Raw genomic sequence first — 16429 nt, forward strand, 5'->3', positions numbered from 1 at the left:
ATCTGCGCCATTCGCCTTAATCACATCTGAGAGTAATTCTTAAAAAAACGCCTGTCGCTAATTGTTCGTCATCACAGATACTGTTTGCTATACGGCCACAACGCGCAACAGATTTCCAAAATTCAGCTTTCTCCTGTGAGGATGGAACTTACGACGCCTGGTTTATTAGAGCAGTGTTCTACCACTGAGCTAAAGAGGCGCGTCCTAGCGGTATTCTTGGGTACTTCGCCCTTACGGTCGTCTCCATAATCAGACTTCAGCTGACAACACTTCATATTACCGGCTAATATTTGTAGCTATTGCGACCCATTATTGCTTAACTACACAACTGACACGTAACCGATGTGCTCTCCAAACAACAACACTTGCATTTCAGAACATGTCTTTCACACATGTCTACAAAATCACCTTCACCTTCAAATACAGTTTCTTGCGACTGACAGAGATGTAGGCAAAGATTAAAGTTGCTATTTCCATTACATCTCGTTAATCAGAAAAACGGTAATTTACATCTGCAGCGGAACAAAATTCCGTTCCGCCCAGCGTGTGGCTCGAACCCACGACCCTGGGATTAAAAGTCTGACGCTCTACCGACTGAGCTAGCTGGCTACCTCGGTGAATACATGCCGGGTAGCACGTCACACAGTACTCGTTTGGGTTGGGTGGTCCCATACAGAATCTCTCCATGCTGCCTAATGTTTTCCTAACGTCACACTCGTCACGTACTTTACTTTTATGTCATAATCATTTCTGAGAGGTAAAGAAATTGCATGACAACATGCAGAGCTAGTGGCGTCAAAATTAACACACATACTTTATGTGACTCAAAAGCCGAACGAGTTACTTTCCGACGTTGTTTTAGATGTGCAAGTGCCAGTCAAAACTCGCGGTGTCGGCACTGTGCCGACCATTTCGCTAGTTAACACCGGTCTTGTTGAGTGTGTTTCAAGCTCAGGAGACACTCCAAGCAAAAAATGGTCAACAGCAACATTCAGACGGTTTCGTACTGCTCAATTGCTACATTAAAACGGTATGTTTCTTTTTCAGAACTGGAAAAACACGAGCGTGACATCATTCGAACCTGTAATCTTCAGATCCGAAGTCCGACGCCTTATCCATTAGGCCACATGGACACTGACGACCAACTCTAACATGTATACGACTCATATCGAAACGCTCACACCCCTGAGGATTTGTGTTTTCGTTCTACACAGCCGCTGCCCCTTGCTCTTTCCCACCCATTCGTTACATTCAACCTCTTACGAGACCGACCAAATGTAGATTGAGAAACAAGTCCACACACTTTGTGCATTCGGAATCGAAGGCAGGCGTCCCTCGCCGCATTTGCTACGATGGCCATTTGCTACTTTTGCAGAAGCGGCGGCGGCGACGACGACGACGACGACGACGACGACGACGACAGGCTCTGAGATATGTGAGAAATACATCTATAAAATGTAATTCAGACTGCCTCGTCCCACCTTATGCTGTACCGCTTTGGCAAATGCTTTATCTGCGCCATTCGCCTTAATCACATCTGAGAGTAATTCTTAAAAAAACGCCTGTCGCTAATTATTCGTCATCACAGATACTGTTTGCTATACGGCCACAAGGCGCTACTGATTTCCAAAATTCAGCTTTCTCCTGTGAGGATTGAACTTACGACGCCTGGTTTATTAGACCAGTGCTCTACCACTGAGCTAAAGAGGCGCGTTCTAGCGGTACTCTTGGGTACTTCGCCCTTACGGTCGTCTCCATAATCAGACTTCAGCTGACAACACTTCATATTACCGGCTTCATGTCGGATAACATGACCGGGGCTGACATGGAGACTGGTGCGTATTTACGCAAAAGCAGTCCGGTCAGGCTCGTCGGGCAGCGACGCCAGACTTTCAGTTGGGAGCTAACAAAAAGTGCGGTAACTCTGTCTGGCACATGGAATAAGCCCACTCCACCACGCTCCCGCGGGAGGGCAAGGGAGGAATATTGAACTTTAAATAACATCCCGGCACAGACAAAGGATCCCATCGCCATCAACATACGACGTGCGAGGGTAATCGGAACCGGGAACACTTGTGCCCCATGGGGGATGCGTGAGGCGTGATAAACATTCACGTATTGCGCGCGCTGTATAATGTCGAGGGATCGAAGCCGGTGGTCCACAAGGCCAGCCCTGATCGTTTGTAGGAGACGTCGACCGTTGGTTGCCGCTGAGCGACGGAGGTCATTCATAAAATCAATGCCCAAACAGCGGACGCTCGTGGCCACACTTAGAGGAGCGACAGATCTTTCTGGTAGACCCTCACCAATGAGCAGAACCTTCGATTTGGAAATGTTAAGAGAACTGCCCGATGCCTCCCCATAAGTCGTCACCCAAGTCAGAGCAGCGCGAACATCGTCTTCATTGCGGAGGTAGAGGACTAGATCGTCAGCATAGGCTGTACAACAGAAGCGGTGCCCATGCAATGTCAGGCCCACCAGGCGTTGGCGAAGCCCCTGTAGGAGGGGCTCTAATGCCAAAGCATACAGTATCGTGGAAAGTGGGCATCCCTGTCGGACAGAGCGCTCGATCGCTAGAGGCGCGGTGAGGCGACCATTACAGAGTATTCTTGATGTTGCGCCGCTCAAGAGCCGCATTACCACGGTGATTGTACGAACCGGAAAACCCATGTGTTGGAGGACCGATTTCAGAAAAGTATGGTCGACACGGTCGAAAGCTTGACGGAAGTCAAGCGATGCCAATGCGCCAGGTAAATGTCGCGAGCGCGCGAGCGCAATCATGTCCCTATAACGGCAATGGGCCGTATGGATGTTATTGTCACCGCCCAACGAAGTTTGATCAAGGGAGGTGACGGATCTTGCTGCCTTCTTGAGGCGTGAGGCCAACAAACGGGTGAAAATTTTCATGTCACTGTTGAGTAGAGTGATGGGCCGGTAATCACAGATCCGTGATCGCCCATGTGGCTTAGGGACCAGGATGATGACCCCATCAAGGAAGGTGGCTGGGATCATCGTTGTGGGTGACATCAATTCACGACAGATGGACGTCCAAGCAGGTAACAAAAGGTAGCTAAAATACTTGTAAAAGTCGAGGGGGAGGCCGTCAGGTCCAGGGGACTTGTTGGCAGCCCCCACCTTGATTGCATCTAGGACTTCATCAGAGGTCACTTGTTCCTGAAGTTCTTGAGCCACATCCTCTGGCATGGTGTTGACAGTCATTGCTGCCACCTCCTCAATTAAGGTCGGGGGATGAGGGACGGCAGCGAACAGTTGACGGAAATGAGAATAGAAAGCGTGACCAATGTCGCATTGCATAGTGTGTCGTCGTCCTTCCGCATCTGTGAGATCGTGGATGAGGGTTCGACGACGACGTCGGCGTTCCCTGAGAAGGTGGTACATCGATGGCGTTTCATGAGGCATATGGTCACGGGTGCAGGATCTGACAAGAGTCCCTTCTAAGCGCCGTCGCGTGAGGGAAGTGATCTGCGCTTTAGCACGATGCACCATCATCTGACGATCAGGAGAGAAGGCCATCGAAGTGCAGTCACGAAGGACTGCATAATAAAAGTCCATGGTGCTCGCTTGCCAGGCTTTGAAGTCTTTGCCATATCCTATCAGCGCCCTGCGCAGAGCTGGTTTCGCGCATGAGACCCACCACGATAAGGTGGATGCGTAGGCGGGGCGACGACGATGACAGAGGGCCCACGCATCCTCAACGATTCGTCGGCAGTCAGGGACAGTCAGGTGGGAAACGTTGAATTTCCACAAGCCGCGTCTGTGCCACACTTGTTGGCGGGCGAGGACGACATCGCAGATGTAGGCGTCATGGTCAGAGAAAGCCAGAGGCCATACTTCGGCATGTCGAGTGTCGGCAGCAAGGGAACGTGTGAGGTATATACGATCGAGACGACTAGATGAATGCGCCGTATAATATGTGAAACCTGCACGGGTGCCATGCACCTTTGTCCATGTGTCAACAAGCTGGAGTCTGTCGATGATGACGGAGAGGGCCGCACAAGGGGAATGATGCGGTAATTGATCTTCAGGCCTTTGCGTGGAGTTGAAATCGCCACCGAGGACCATATCATCTAGGGGACCCTCAAACAGCGGCGTTACCTCGTCAGCAAAGAAAGTGTGTCGATCACGACGTCGACTGGAGCCGGACGGCGCATATACATTGAGGATACGGACGCCGAACAGCGTGAGAGCCATACCCCTAGCATTAGCGAGGTACACTACATCTTCAGCAGGGAGTCCAGAACGGAGGAGGATGGCAACTCCACTACCGTTGTCAGAAGCATGGGAGATGTGTGCCACGTAGCCAGTGGGGGCATGGAAATCGGCGACAAACACTTCTTGGAGGAGGGCAATGTCGACATCAGCAGCATAAATGGTCTCACGGAACATTGCCAGTTTATGGGGGGCCCGAATGGTGGCCAGATTCATCGTCGCTATGCGGTAATGTTGGGGGCGTGCTCCCACCATTGGCACAGATGTTCCGGCAGAGATGTCTGGCTGGCGTGTAACATCTGACGTAGTCACCGTTGTCGTAATCACTGGCTGGAAGGTGGGTCAGGCACCTCCATGGGGCACTGCCTGATGGGAGGACCACCATCTCGAACTGCTCCTTCGTCGATATCATCAGCCCAGGAGACTGGAACAGACGGTGAGCGACTGTCACACTCCTCGAGGGCGAGTTGTAGCGACGCTGCTGTAGTGGGGTCCAGGGAGGCACCCTCCTTGGAATCCGTCATATTCGTGTGAGATCGTTCTTCAGATGGGACATCAGGAGCAGCCTCTCCTGTCGTCAGAACGCTCGAAGGGAGATCACTGTCGTGTATCAGCTCCACTGCCTGTGATGCCACATGAAGAAGTGTGTCGTCAGATGGCGTTTGACTCCTCCTCTTCCGTTTTCTGGGCGACCGTTGCTTTCGGAGGTGCTGTTCTGAATCAGAATGTGGATGTTCGATGTCCGAGGTCGCGCCAGTCTGAAGAAAGGCAGAGGTAGGCACCGCATTCGCGTCGATGTCCATCGAGCTCTGGAGAGTTGGTGGTGTCGTAGCCGTCAGAGGAGATGGTGCCGGTGAGGCCATGGCAGCACCGTCATTTCCAGTGGGGAGTGCCGGGTGGAGAAGAGGTGCTTCCTGAAGTGACGCATCGGGGCTGCGTACGGCTGTGGCGTAGCTATCTGGTAAAGAAGCGGCCGTCACTTTGGTAGCTGAGTCACTGGTCGGGACCTGGAGCAAACGTCGGCGGAGACATTCTGACCGAACATGGCCCTCCTGTCCGCAACCGGCACACGTCCGCGGCTGGCCATCATACATAACGATGACTCGCACGCCACCTATCAGCAGATAGGATGGTACATGTTTGGAGAGTTCGATTTTGATTTGGCGGACACCATTCAACACGTTGTATGTCGTGAATGTCTGCCATTTCTCCGCGATGTGCCCCACAACATTGCCATAGGGTCGGAAAGCTTTGACGACCACATCTTGCGGCACTTCGAAAGGGAGCTCAAAAACCCGGATTGTTCGAAGTCCGAAACCAGCGTGATCGACCGTCACCTCTCCAATATGCCCGTCAGAATGTTTGAACTTGAGTCCGCGTGCGTGTTGTCGAACTACGTTAGCACACGCTTCCTCCGTCGTCATCTTAATATAGACGATGCTGCTAGTGATAGAGAAATGAATACCTATCACTTCCTGAGGGTCCAGACGTAGCTCTTCGCGAATGAATTGCTCAATTTCAAAAGCGCGTGGTCTAGCATGTTCGGCTTGGAATGTTACTTTAACTGTCGCTCGGCGGTAACAGCGCGACATGAGGTGCAATAGAAATGGACGCTACACAACACGAAATACCGAGACGCGGAAGTAAACAAACTACGGTGCGCTGTCCGGCGCGCGGAGCCGGTCCGCACGCGACCACGGCCGAAAGCCGACTGGCTACCACCGACTGAGCTAGCCGGCTACCTCGGTGAATACCTGAAGGGTAGCACGGCACACATTACTCGTTTGGGTTGGGTGGTCCCATACCGAATCTCTCCATGCTGCCTAATGTTTTCCTAACGTCACACTCGTCACGTACTTCACTTTTATGTCATAATCATTTCTGAGAGGTAAAGAAATTTCATGACAACATGCAGAGCTAGTGGCGTCAAAATTAACACACATACTTTATGTGACTCAAAAGCCAAACGAGTTACTTTCCGACGTTGTTTTAGATGTGCAAGTGCCAGTCAAAACTCGCAGTGTCGGCACTGTGCCGACCATTTCGCTAGTTAACACCGGTCTTCTTGTGTGTGTTTCAAGCTCTGGAGCAACTCCAAGCAAATAATGGTCAACAGCAACATTCAGCCGTTTTCGTACTGCTCAATTGCTACATTAAAACGGTATGTTTCTTTTTCAGAACTGGAAAAACACGAGCGTGACATCAATCGAACCTGTAATCTTCAGATCCTTAGTCCGACGCCTTATCCCTTAGGACACACGGTCACTGACGACCAACTATAACATGTATACGACTCATCTCGAAACACTCACACACCTGAGGACTTGTGTTTTCGTTCTACACAGCCGCTGCCCCTTGCTCTTTCCCACCCATTCCTTACATTCAACCTCTTACGAGACCGACCAAATGTAGACTGAGAAACAAGACCACACACTTTGTGCATTCGGAATCGAAGGCAGGGCGTCCCTCGCCGCATTTGCTACGATGGCCATTTGCTACTTCTGCAGAAGCGGCGGTGACGACTACGACCGCGAGAGGCTCTGAGATATGTAAGAAATACATCTATAAAATGTAATTCAGACTGCCTCATCCCACCTTATGCTGTACCGCTTTGGCAAATGCTTTATTTGCGCCATTCGCCTTAATCACATCTGAGAGTAATTCTTAAAAAAACGCCTGTCGCTAATTGTTCGTCATCACAGAGGCTGTTCGCTATACGGCCACAACGTGCAACTGATTTCCAAAATTCATCTTTCTCCTGTGAGGATGGAACTTCCGACGCCTGGTTTATTAGACCAGTGCTCTACCACTGAGCTAAAGAGGCGCGTCCTAGCAGTACTCTTGGGTACTTCGCCCTTACGGTCGTCTGCATAATCAGACTTCAGCTGACAACACTTCATATTACCGGCTAATATTTGCAGCTATGGCGACCCATTACTGCTTAGCTACACATCTGACACGTAACCGAAGTGGTCTCCACACAACAACACTTGCATTTCAGAACATGTCTTTCACACGTGTCTACAAAATCACCTTCACCTTCAAATACAGTTTCCTTGCGACTGACAAAGTCGTAGGCAAAGTTTAAAGTTGCTATTTCCATTACATCTCGTTAATCAGAAAAACGGTAATTTACATCTGCAGCGGAACAAAATTCCGTTCCGCCCAGCGTGTGCCTCGAACCCACGACCCTGGGATTAAGAGTGTGATGCTCTACGGACTGAGCTAGCCTGCTACCTTGGTGAATACCTGCCGGGTAGCACGTCACACAGTACTCGTTTGGGTTGGGTGGTCCCATACAGAATCTCTCCATGCTGCCTAATGTTTTCCTAACGTCACACTCGTCACGTACTTCACTTTTATGTCATAATCATTTCTGAGAGGTAAAGAAATTGCATGTCAACTTGCAGAGCTAGTGGCGTCAAAATTAACACACATACTTTATGTGACTCAAAAGCCGAACGAGTTACTTTCCGACGTTGTTTTAGTTGTGCAAGTGATAGTCAAAACTCTCTGTGTCAGCACTCTGCCGACCATTTCGCTAGTTAACACCGGTCTTGTTGTGTGTGTTTCATGCTCTGGAGCAACTCCAAGCAAAAAATGGTCAACAGTAACATTCAGACTGTTTCGTACTGCTCAATTGCTACATTATAACGGCATGTTTCTTTTTCAGAACTGGAAAAACACGAGCGTGACATCATTCGAACCTGTAATCTTCAGATCCGAAGTCCGACGCCTTATCCCTTAGGACACACGCTCACTGACGACCAACTATAACATGTATACGACTCATCTCGAAACACTCACACCCCTGAGGACTTGTGTTTTCGTTCTACACAGCAGCTGCCCCTTGCTCTTTCCCACCCATTCCTTACATTCAACCTCTTACGAGACCGACCAAATGTAGACTAAGAAACAAGACCACACACTTTGTGCATTCGGAATCGAAGGCAGGGCGTCCCTCGTCGCATTTGCTACGATGGCCATTTGCTACTTCTGCAGAAGCGGCGGTGACGACTACGACCGCGAGAGGCTCTGAGATATGTAAGAAATACATCTATAAAATGTAATTCAGACTGCCTCATCCCACCTTATGCTGTACCGCTTTGGCAAATGCTTTATTTGCGCCATTCGCCTTAATCACATCTGAGAGTAATTCTTAAAAAAACGCCTGTCGCTAATTGTTCGTCATCACAGAGGCTGTTCGCTATACGGCCACAACGTGCAACTGATTTCCAAAATTCATCTTTCCCCTGTGAGGATGGAACTTCCGACGCCTAGTTTATTAGACCAGTGCTCTACCACTGAGCTAAAGAGGCGCGTCCTAGCAGTACTCTTGGGTACTTCGCCCTTACGGTCGTCTGCATAATCAGACTTCAGCTGACAACACTTCATATTACCGGCTAATATTTGCAGCTATGGCGACCCATTACTGCTTAGCTACACATCTGACACGTAACCGAAGTGGTCTCCAAACAACAACACTTGCATTTCAGAACATGTCTTTCACACGTGTCTACAAAATCACCTTCACCTTCAAATACAGTTTCCTTGCGACTGACAAAGTCGTAGGCAAAGTTTAAAGTTGCTATTTCCATTAAATCTCGTTAATCAGAAAAACGGTAATTTACATCTGCAGCGTAACAAAATTCCGTTCCGCCCAGCGTGTGCCTCGAACCCACGACCCTGGGATTAAGAGTCTGATGCTCTACGGACTGAGCTAGCCTGCTGCCTTTGTGAATATCTGCCGGGTAGCACGTCTCACAGTACTCGTTTGGGTTGGGTGGTCCCATACAGAATCTCTCCATGCTGCCTAATGTTTTCCTAACGTCACACTCGTCACGTACTTCACTTTTATGTCATAATCATTTCTGAGAGGTAAAGAAATTGCATGACAACATGCAGAGCTAGTGGCGTCAAAATTAACACACATACTTTATGTGACTCAAAAGCCGAACGAGTTACTTTCCGACGTTGTTTTAGTTGTGCAAGTGATAGTCAAAACTCTCTGTGTCAGCACTCTGCCGACCATTTCGCTAGTTAACACCGGTCTTGTTGTGTGTGTTTCATGCTCTGGAGCAACTCCAAGCAAAAAATGGTCAACAGTAACATTCAGACTGTTTCGTACTGCTCAATTGCTACATTATAACGGCATGTTTCTTTTTCAGAACTGGAAAAACACGAGCGTGACATCATTCGAACCTGTAATCTTCAGATCCGAAGTCCGACGCCTTATCCCTTAGGACACACGCTCACTGACGACCAACTATAACATGTATACGACTCATCTCGAAACACTCACACCCCTGAGGACTTGTGTTTTCGTTCTACACAGCAGCTGCCCCTTGCTCTTTCCCACCCATTCCTTACATTCAACCTCTTACGAGACCGACCAAATGTAGACTAAGAAACAAGACCACACACTTTGTGCATTCGGAATCGAAGGCAGGGCGTCCCTCGTCGCATTTGCTACGATGGCCATTTGCTACTTCTGCAGAAGCGGCGGTGACGACTACGACCGCGAGAGGCTCTGAGATATGTAAGAAATACATCTATAAAATGTAATTCAGACTGCCTCATCCCACCTTATGCTGTACCGCTTTGGCAAATGCTTTATTTGCGCCATTCGCCTTAATCACATCTGAGAGTAATTCTTAAAAAAACGCCTGTCGCTAATTGTTCGTCATCACAGAGGCTGTTCGCTATACGGCCACAACGTGCAACTGATTTCCAAAATTCATCTTTCCCCTGTGAGGATGGAACTTCCGACGCCTAGTTTATTAGACCAGTGCTCTACCACTGAGCTAAAGAGGCGCGTCCTAGCAGTACTCTTGGGTACTTCGCCCTTACGGTCGTCTGCATAATCAGACTTCAGCTGACAACACTTCATATTACCGGCTAATATTTGCAGCTATGGCGACCCATTACTGCTTAGCTACACATCTGACACGTAACCGAAGTGGTCTCCACACAACAACACTTGCATTTCAGAACATGTCTTTCACACGTGTCTACAAAATCACCTTCACCTTCAAATACAGTTTCCTTGCGACTGACAAAGTCGTAGGCAAAGTTTAAAGTTGCTATTTCCATTACATCTCGTTAATCAGAAAAACGGTAATTTACATCTGCAGCGGAACAAAATTCCGTTCCGCCCAGCGTGTGCCTCGAACCCACGACCCTGGGATTAAGAGTCTGATGCTCTACGGACTGAGCTAGCCTGCTACCTTGGTGAATATCTGCCGGGTAGCACGTCACACAGTACTCGTTTGGGTTGGGTGGTCCCATACAGAATCTCTCCATGCTGCCTAATGTTTTCCTAACGTCACACTCGTCACGTACTTCACTTTTATGTCATAATCATTTCTGAGAGGTAAAGAAATTGCATGACAACATGCAGAGCTAGTGGCGTCAAAATTAACACACATACTTTATGTGACTCAAAAGCCGAACGAGTTACTTTCCGACGTTGTTTTAGATGTGCAAGTGCCAGTCAAAACTCGCGGTGTCGGCACTATGCCGGCCATTTTGCTAGTGTCTTGTTGTGTGTGTTTCAAGCTCTGGAGAAACTCCAAGCAAAAAATGGTCAACAGCAACATTCAGACGGTTTCGTACTGCTCAATTGCTACATTAAAGCGGTATGTGTCTTTTTCAGAACTGGAAAAACACGAGCGTGACATCATTCGAACCTGTAATCTTCAGATCCGAAGTCCGACGCCTTATCCATTAGGACAAACGGTCACTGACGACCAAGTATAACATGTATACGACTCATCTCGAAACACTCACACCCCTGAGGATTTGTGTTTTGGATCCACACAGCCGCTGCCCCTCGCTCTTTCCCAAAAATTCCTTACATTCAACCTCTTACGAGACCGACCAAATGTAGACTGAGAAACAAGACCACACACTTTGTGCATTCGGAATCGAAGGCAGGGCGTCCCTCGCCGCATTTGCTACGATGGCCATTTACTACTTCTGCAGAAGCGGCGGCGGCGGCGACGACGAACGACGACGACGACGACGACAGGCTCTGAGATATGTGAGAAATACATCTATAAAATGTAATTCAGACTGCCTCGTCCCACCTTATGCTGTACCGCTTTGGCCAATGCTTTATTTGCGCCATTCGCCTTAATCACATCTGAGAGTAATTCTTAAAAAAACGCCTGTCGCTAATTGTTCGTCATCACAGAGACTGTTCGCTATACGGCCACGACGCGCAACTGATTTCCAAAATTCATCTTTCTCCTGTGAGGATGGAACTTCCGACCCCTGGTTTATTAGGGCAGTGCTCTACCACTGAGCTAAAGAGGCGCGGCCTAGCGGTACTCTAGGGTACTTCGTCCTTACGGTCGTCTGCATCATCAGACTTCAGCTGACAACACTTCATATTACCGGCTAATATTTCAAGCTATGGCGACCCATTACTGCTTGGCTACACATCTGACACGTAACCGATGTGCTCTCCAAACAACAACACTTGCATTTCAGAACATGTCTTTCACACATGTCTACAAAATCACCTTCACCTTCAAATACAGTTTCCTTGCGACTGACAGAGACGTAGGCAAAGTTTAAAGTTGCTATTTCCATTAAATCTCGTTAATCAGAAAAACCGTAATTTACATCTGCAGCGGAACAAAATTCCGTTTCGCCCAGCATGTGGCTCGAACCCACGACCCTGGGAGTAAGAGTCTGACGCTCTACCGACTGAGCTAGCCGGCTACCTCGGTGAATACCTGCCGGGTAGCACGGCACACTACTCGTTTGGGTAGGGTGGTCCCATACCGCATCTCTCCATGCTGCCTAATGTTTTCCTAACGTCACACTCGTCACGTACTTCACTTTTATGTCATAATAATTTCTGAGAGGTAAAGAAATTGCATGACAACTTGCAGAGCTAGTGGCGTCAAAATTAACACACATACTTTATGTGACTCAAAAGCCGAACGAGTTACTTTCCGACGTTGTTTTAGTTGTGCAAGTGATAGTCAAAACTCTCTGTGTCAGCACTCTGCCGACCATTTCGCTAGTTAACACCGGTCTTGTTGTGTGTGTTTCATGCTCTGGAGCAACTCCAAGCAAAAAATGGTCAACAGTAACATTCAGACTGTTTCGTACTGCTCAATTGCTACATTATAACGGCATGTTTCTTTTTCAGAACTGGAAAAACACGAGCGTGACATCATTCGAACCTGTAATCTTCAGATCCGAAGTCCGACGCCTTATCCCTTAGGACACACGCTCACTGACGACCAACTATAACATATATACGACTCATCTCGAAACACTCACACCCCTGAGGACTTGTGTTTTCGTTCTACACAGCAGCTGCCCCTTGCTCTTTCCCACCCATTCCTTACATTCAACCTCTTACGACACCGACCAAATGTAGACTAAGAAACAAGACCACACACTTTGTGCATTCGGAATCGAAGGCAGGGCGTCCCTCGCCGCATTTGCTACGATGGCCATTTGCTACTTCTGCAGAAGCGGCGGTGACGACTACGACCGCGAGAGGCTCTGAGATATGTAAGAAATACATCTATAAAATGTAATTCAGACTGCCTCATCCCACCTTATGCTGTACCGCTTTGGCAAATGCTTTATTTGCGCCATTCGCCTTAATCACATCTGAGAGTAATTCTTAAAAAAACGCCTGTCGCTAATTGTTCGTCATCACAGAGGCTGTTCGCTATACGGCCACAACGTGCAACTGATTTCCAAAATTCATCTTTCTCCTGTGAGGATGGAACTTCCGACGCCTGGTTTATTAGACCAGTGCTCTACCACTGAGCTAAAGAGGCGCGTCCTAGCAGTACTCTTGGGTACTTCGCCCTTACGGTCGTCTGCATAATCAGACTTCAGCTGACAACACTTCATATTACCGGCTAATATTTGCAGCTATGGCGACCCATTACTGCTTAGCTACACATCTGACACGTAACCGAAGTGGTCTCCACACAACAACACTTGCATTTCAGAACATGTCTTTCACACGTGTCTACAAAATCACCTTCACCTTCAAATACAGTTTCCTTGCGACTGACAAAGTCGTAGGCAAAGTTTAAAGTTGCTATTTCCATTACATCTCGTTAATCAGAAAAACGGTAATTTACATCTGCAGCGGAACAAAATTCCGTTTCGCCCAGCATGTGGCTCGAACCCACGACCCTGGGAGTAAGAGTGTGATGCTCTACGGACTGAGCTAGCCTGCTACCTTGGTGAATACCTGCCGGGTAGCACGTCACACAGTACTCGTTTGGGTTGGGTGGTCCCATACAGAATCTCTCCATGCTGCCTAATGTTTTCCTAACGTCACACTCGTCACGTACTTCACTTTTATGTCATAATAATTTCTGAGAGGTAAAGAAATTGCATGACAACTTGCAGAGCTAGTGGCGTCAAAATTAACACACATACTTTATGTGACTCAAAAGCCGAACGAGTTACTTTCCGACGTTGTTTTAGTTGTGCAAGTGATAGTCAAAACTCTCTGTGTCAGCACTCTGCCGACCATTTCGCTAGTTAACACCGGTCTTGTTGTGTGTGTTTCATGCTCTGGAGCAACTCCAAGCAAAAAATGGTCAACAGTAACATTCAGACTGTTTCGTACTGCTCAATTGCTACATTATAACGGCATGTTTCTTTTTCAGAACTGGAAAAACACGAGCGTGACATCATTCGAACCTGTAATCTTCAGATCCGAAGTCCGACGCCTTATCCCTTAGGACACACGCTCACTGACGACCAACTATAACATATATACGACTCATCTCGAAACACTCACACCCCTGAGGACTTGTGTTTTCGTTCTACACAGCAGCTGCCCCTTGCTCTTTCCCACCCATTCCTTACATTCAACCTCTTACGACACCGACCAAATGTAGACTAAGAAACAAGACCACACACTTTGTGCATTCGGAATGGAAGGCAGGGAGTCCCTCGCCGCATTTGCTACGATGGCCATTTGCTACTTCTGCAGAAGCGGCGGTGACGACTACGACCGCGAGAGGCTCTGAGATATGTAAGAAATACATCTATAAAATGTAATTCAGACTGCCTCATCCCACCTTATGCTGTACCGCTTTGGCAAATGCTTTATTTGCGCCATTCGCCTTAATCACATCTGAGAGTAATTCTTAAAAAAACGCCTGTCGCTAATTGTTCGTCATCACAGAGGCTGTTCGCTATACGGCCACAACGTGCAACTGATTTCCAAAATTCATCTTTCTCCTGTGAGGATGGAACTTCCGACGCCTGGTTTATTAGACCAGTGCTCTACCACTGAGCTAAAGAGGCGCGTCCTAGCAGTACTCTTGGGTACTTCGCCCTTACGGTCGTCTGCATAATCAGACTTCAGCTGACAACACTTCATATTACCGGCTAATATTTGCAGCTATGGCGACCCATTACTGCTTAGCTACACATCTGACACGTAACCGACGTGCTCTCCAAACAACAACACTTGCATTTCAGAACATGTCTTTCACACATGTCTACAAAATAACCTTCACCTTCAAATACAGTTTCCTTGCGACTGACAGAGACGTAGGCAAAGTTTAAAGTTGCTATTTCCATTACATCTCGTTAATCAGAAAAACGGTAATTTACATCTGCAGTGGAACAAAATTCCGTTTCGCCCAGCATGTGGCTCGAACCCACGACTCTGGGAGTAAGAGTCTGACGCTCTACCGACTGAGCTAGCCGGCTACCTCGGTGAATACCTGCCGGGTAGCACGGCACACTACTCGTTTGGGTAGGGTGGTCCCATACCGCATCTCTCCATGCTGCCTAATGTTTTCCTAACGTCACACTCGTCACGTACTTCACTTTTATGTCATAATAATTTCTGAGAGGTAAAGAAATTGCATGACAACTTGCAGAGCTAGTGGCGTCAAAATTAACACACATACTTTATGTGACTCAAAAGCCGAACGAGTTACTTTCCGACGTTGTTTTAGTTGTGCAAGTGATAGTCAAAACTCTCTGTGTCAGCACTCTGCCGACCATTTCGCTAGTTAACACCGGTCTTGTTGTGTGTGTTTCATGCTCTGGAGCAACTCCAAGCAAAAAATGGTCAACAGTAACATTCAGACTGTTTCGTACTGCTCAATTGCTACATTATAACGGCATGTTTCTTTTTCAGAACTGGAAAAACACGAGCGTGACATCATTCGAACCTGTAATCTTCAGATCCGAAGTCCGACGCCTTATCCCTTAGGACACACGCTCACTGACGACCAACTATAACATATATACGACTCATCTCGAAACACTCACACCCCTGAGGACTTGTGTTTTCGTTCTACACAGCAGCTGCCCCTTGCTCTTTCCCACCCATTCCTTACATTCAACCTCTTACGACACCGACCAAATGTAGACTAAGAAACAAGACCACACACTTTGTGCATTCGGAATCGAAGGCAGGGCGTCCCTCGCCGCATTTGCTACGATGGCCATTTGCTACTTCTGCAGAAGCGGCGGTGACGACTACGACCGCGAGAGGCTCTGAGATATGTAAGAAATACATCTATAAAATGTAATTCAGACTGCCTCATCCCACCTTATGCTGTACCGCTTTGGCAAATGCTTTATTTGCGCCATTCGCCTTAATCACATCTGAGAGTAATTCTTAAAAAAACGCCTGTCGCTAATTGTTCGTCATCACAGAGGCTGTTCGCTATACGGCCACAACGTGCAACTGATTTCCAAAATTCATCTTTCTCCTGTGAGGATGGAACTTCCGACGCCTGGTTTATTAGACCAGTGCTCTACCACTGAGCTAAAGAGGCGCGTCCTAGCAGTACTCTTGGGTACTTCGCCCTTACGGTCGTCTGCATAATCAGACTTCAGCTGACAACACTTCATATTACCGGCTAATATTTGCAGCTATGGCGACCCATTACTGCTTAGCTACACATCTGACACGTAACCGAAGTGGTCTCCACACAACAACACTTGCATTTCAGAACATGTCTTTCACACGTGTCTACAAAATCACCTTCACCTTCAAATACAGTTTCCTTGCGACTGACAAAGTCGTAGGCAAAGTTTAAAGTTGCTATTTCCATTACATCTCGTTAATCAGAAAAACGGTAATTTACATCTGCAGCGGAACAAAATTCCGTTCCGCCCAGCGTGTGCCTCGAACCCACGATTAAGAGTCTGATGCTCTACGGACTGAGCTAGCCTG

General features: G+C 48.0%; 1 non-coding gene across 1 annotated transcript; it reads right to left on the reverse strand.

The window, feature by feature from the left end:
- Positions 1–1635: 1635 nt before the first annotated feature.
- Trnai-aau (transfer RNA isoleucine (anticodon AAU)) lies at positions 1636–1710 on the reverse strand. The gene has a single exon. It is a non-coding gene; the product is annotated as a tRNA-Ile (tRNA).
- Positions 1711–16429: the final 14719 nt, after the last annotated feature.

Source organism: Schistocerca gregaria, chromosome 3, assembly GCF_023897955.1.
Source record: "Schistocerca gregaria isolate iqSchGreg1 chromosome 3, iqSchGreg1.2, whole genome shotgun sequence".
NCBI lineage: Eukaryota > Metazoa > Arthropoda > Insecta > Orthoptera > Acrididae > Schistocerca > Schistocerca gregaria.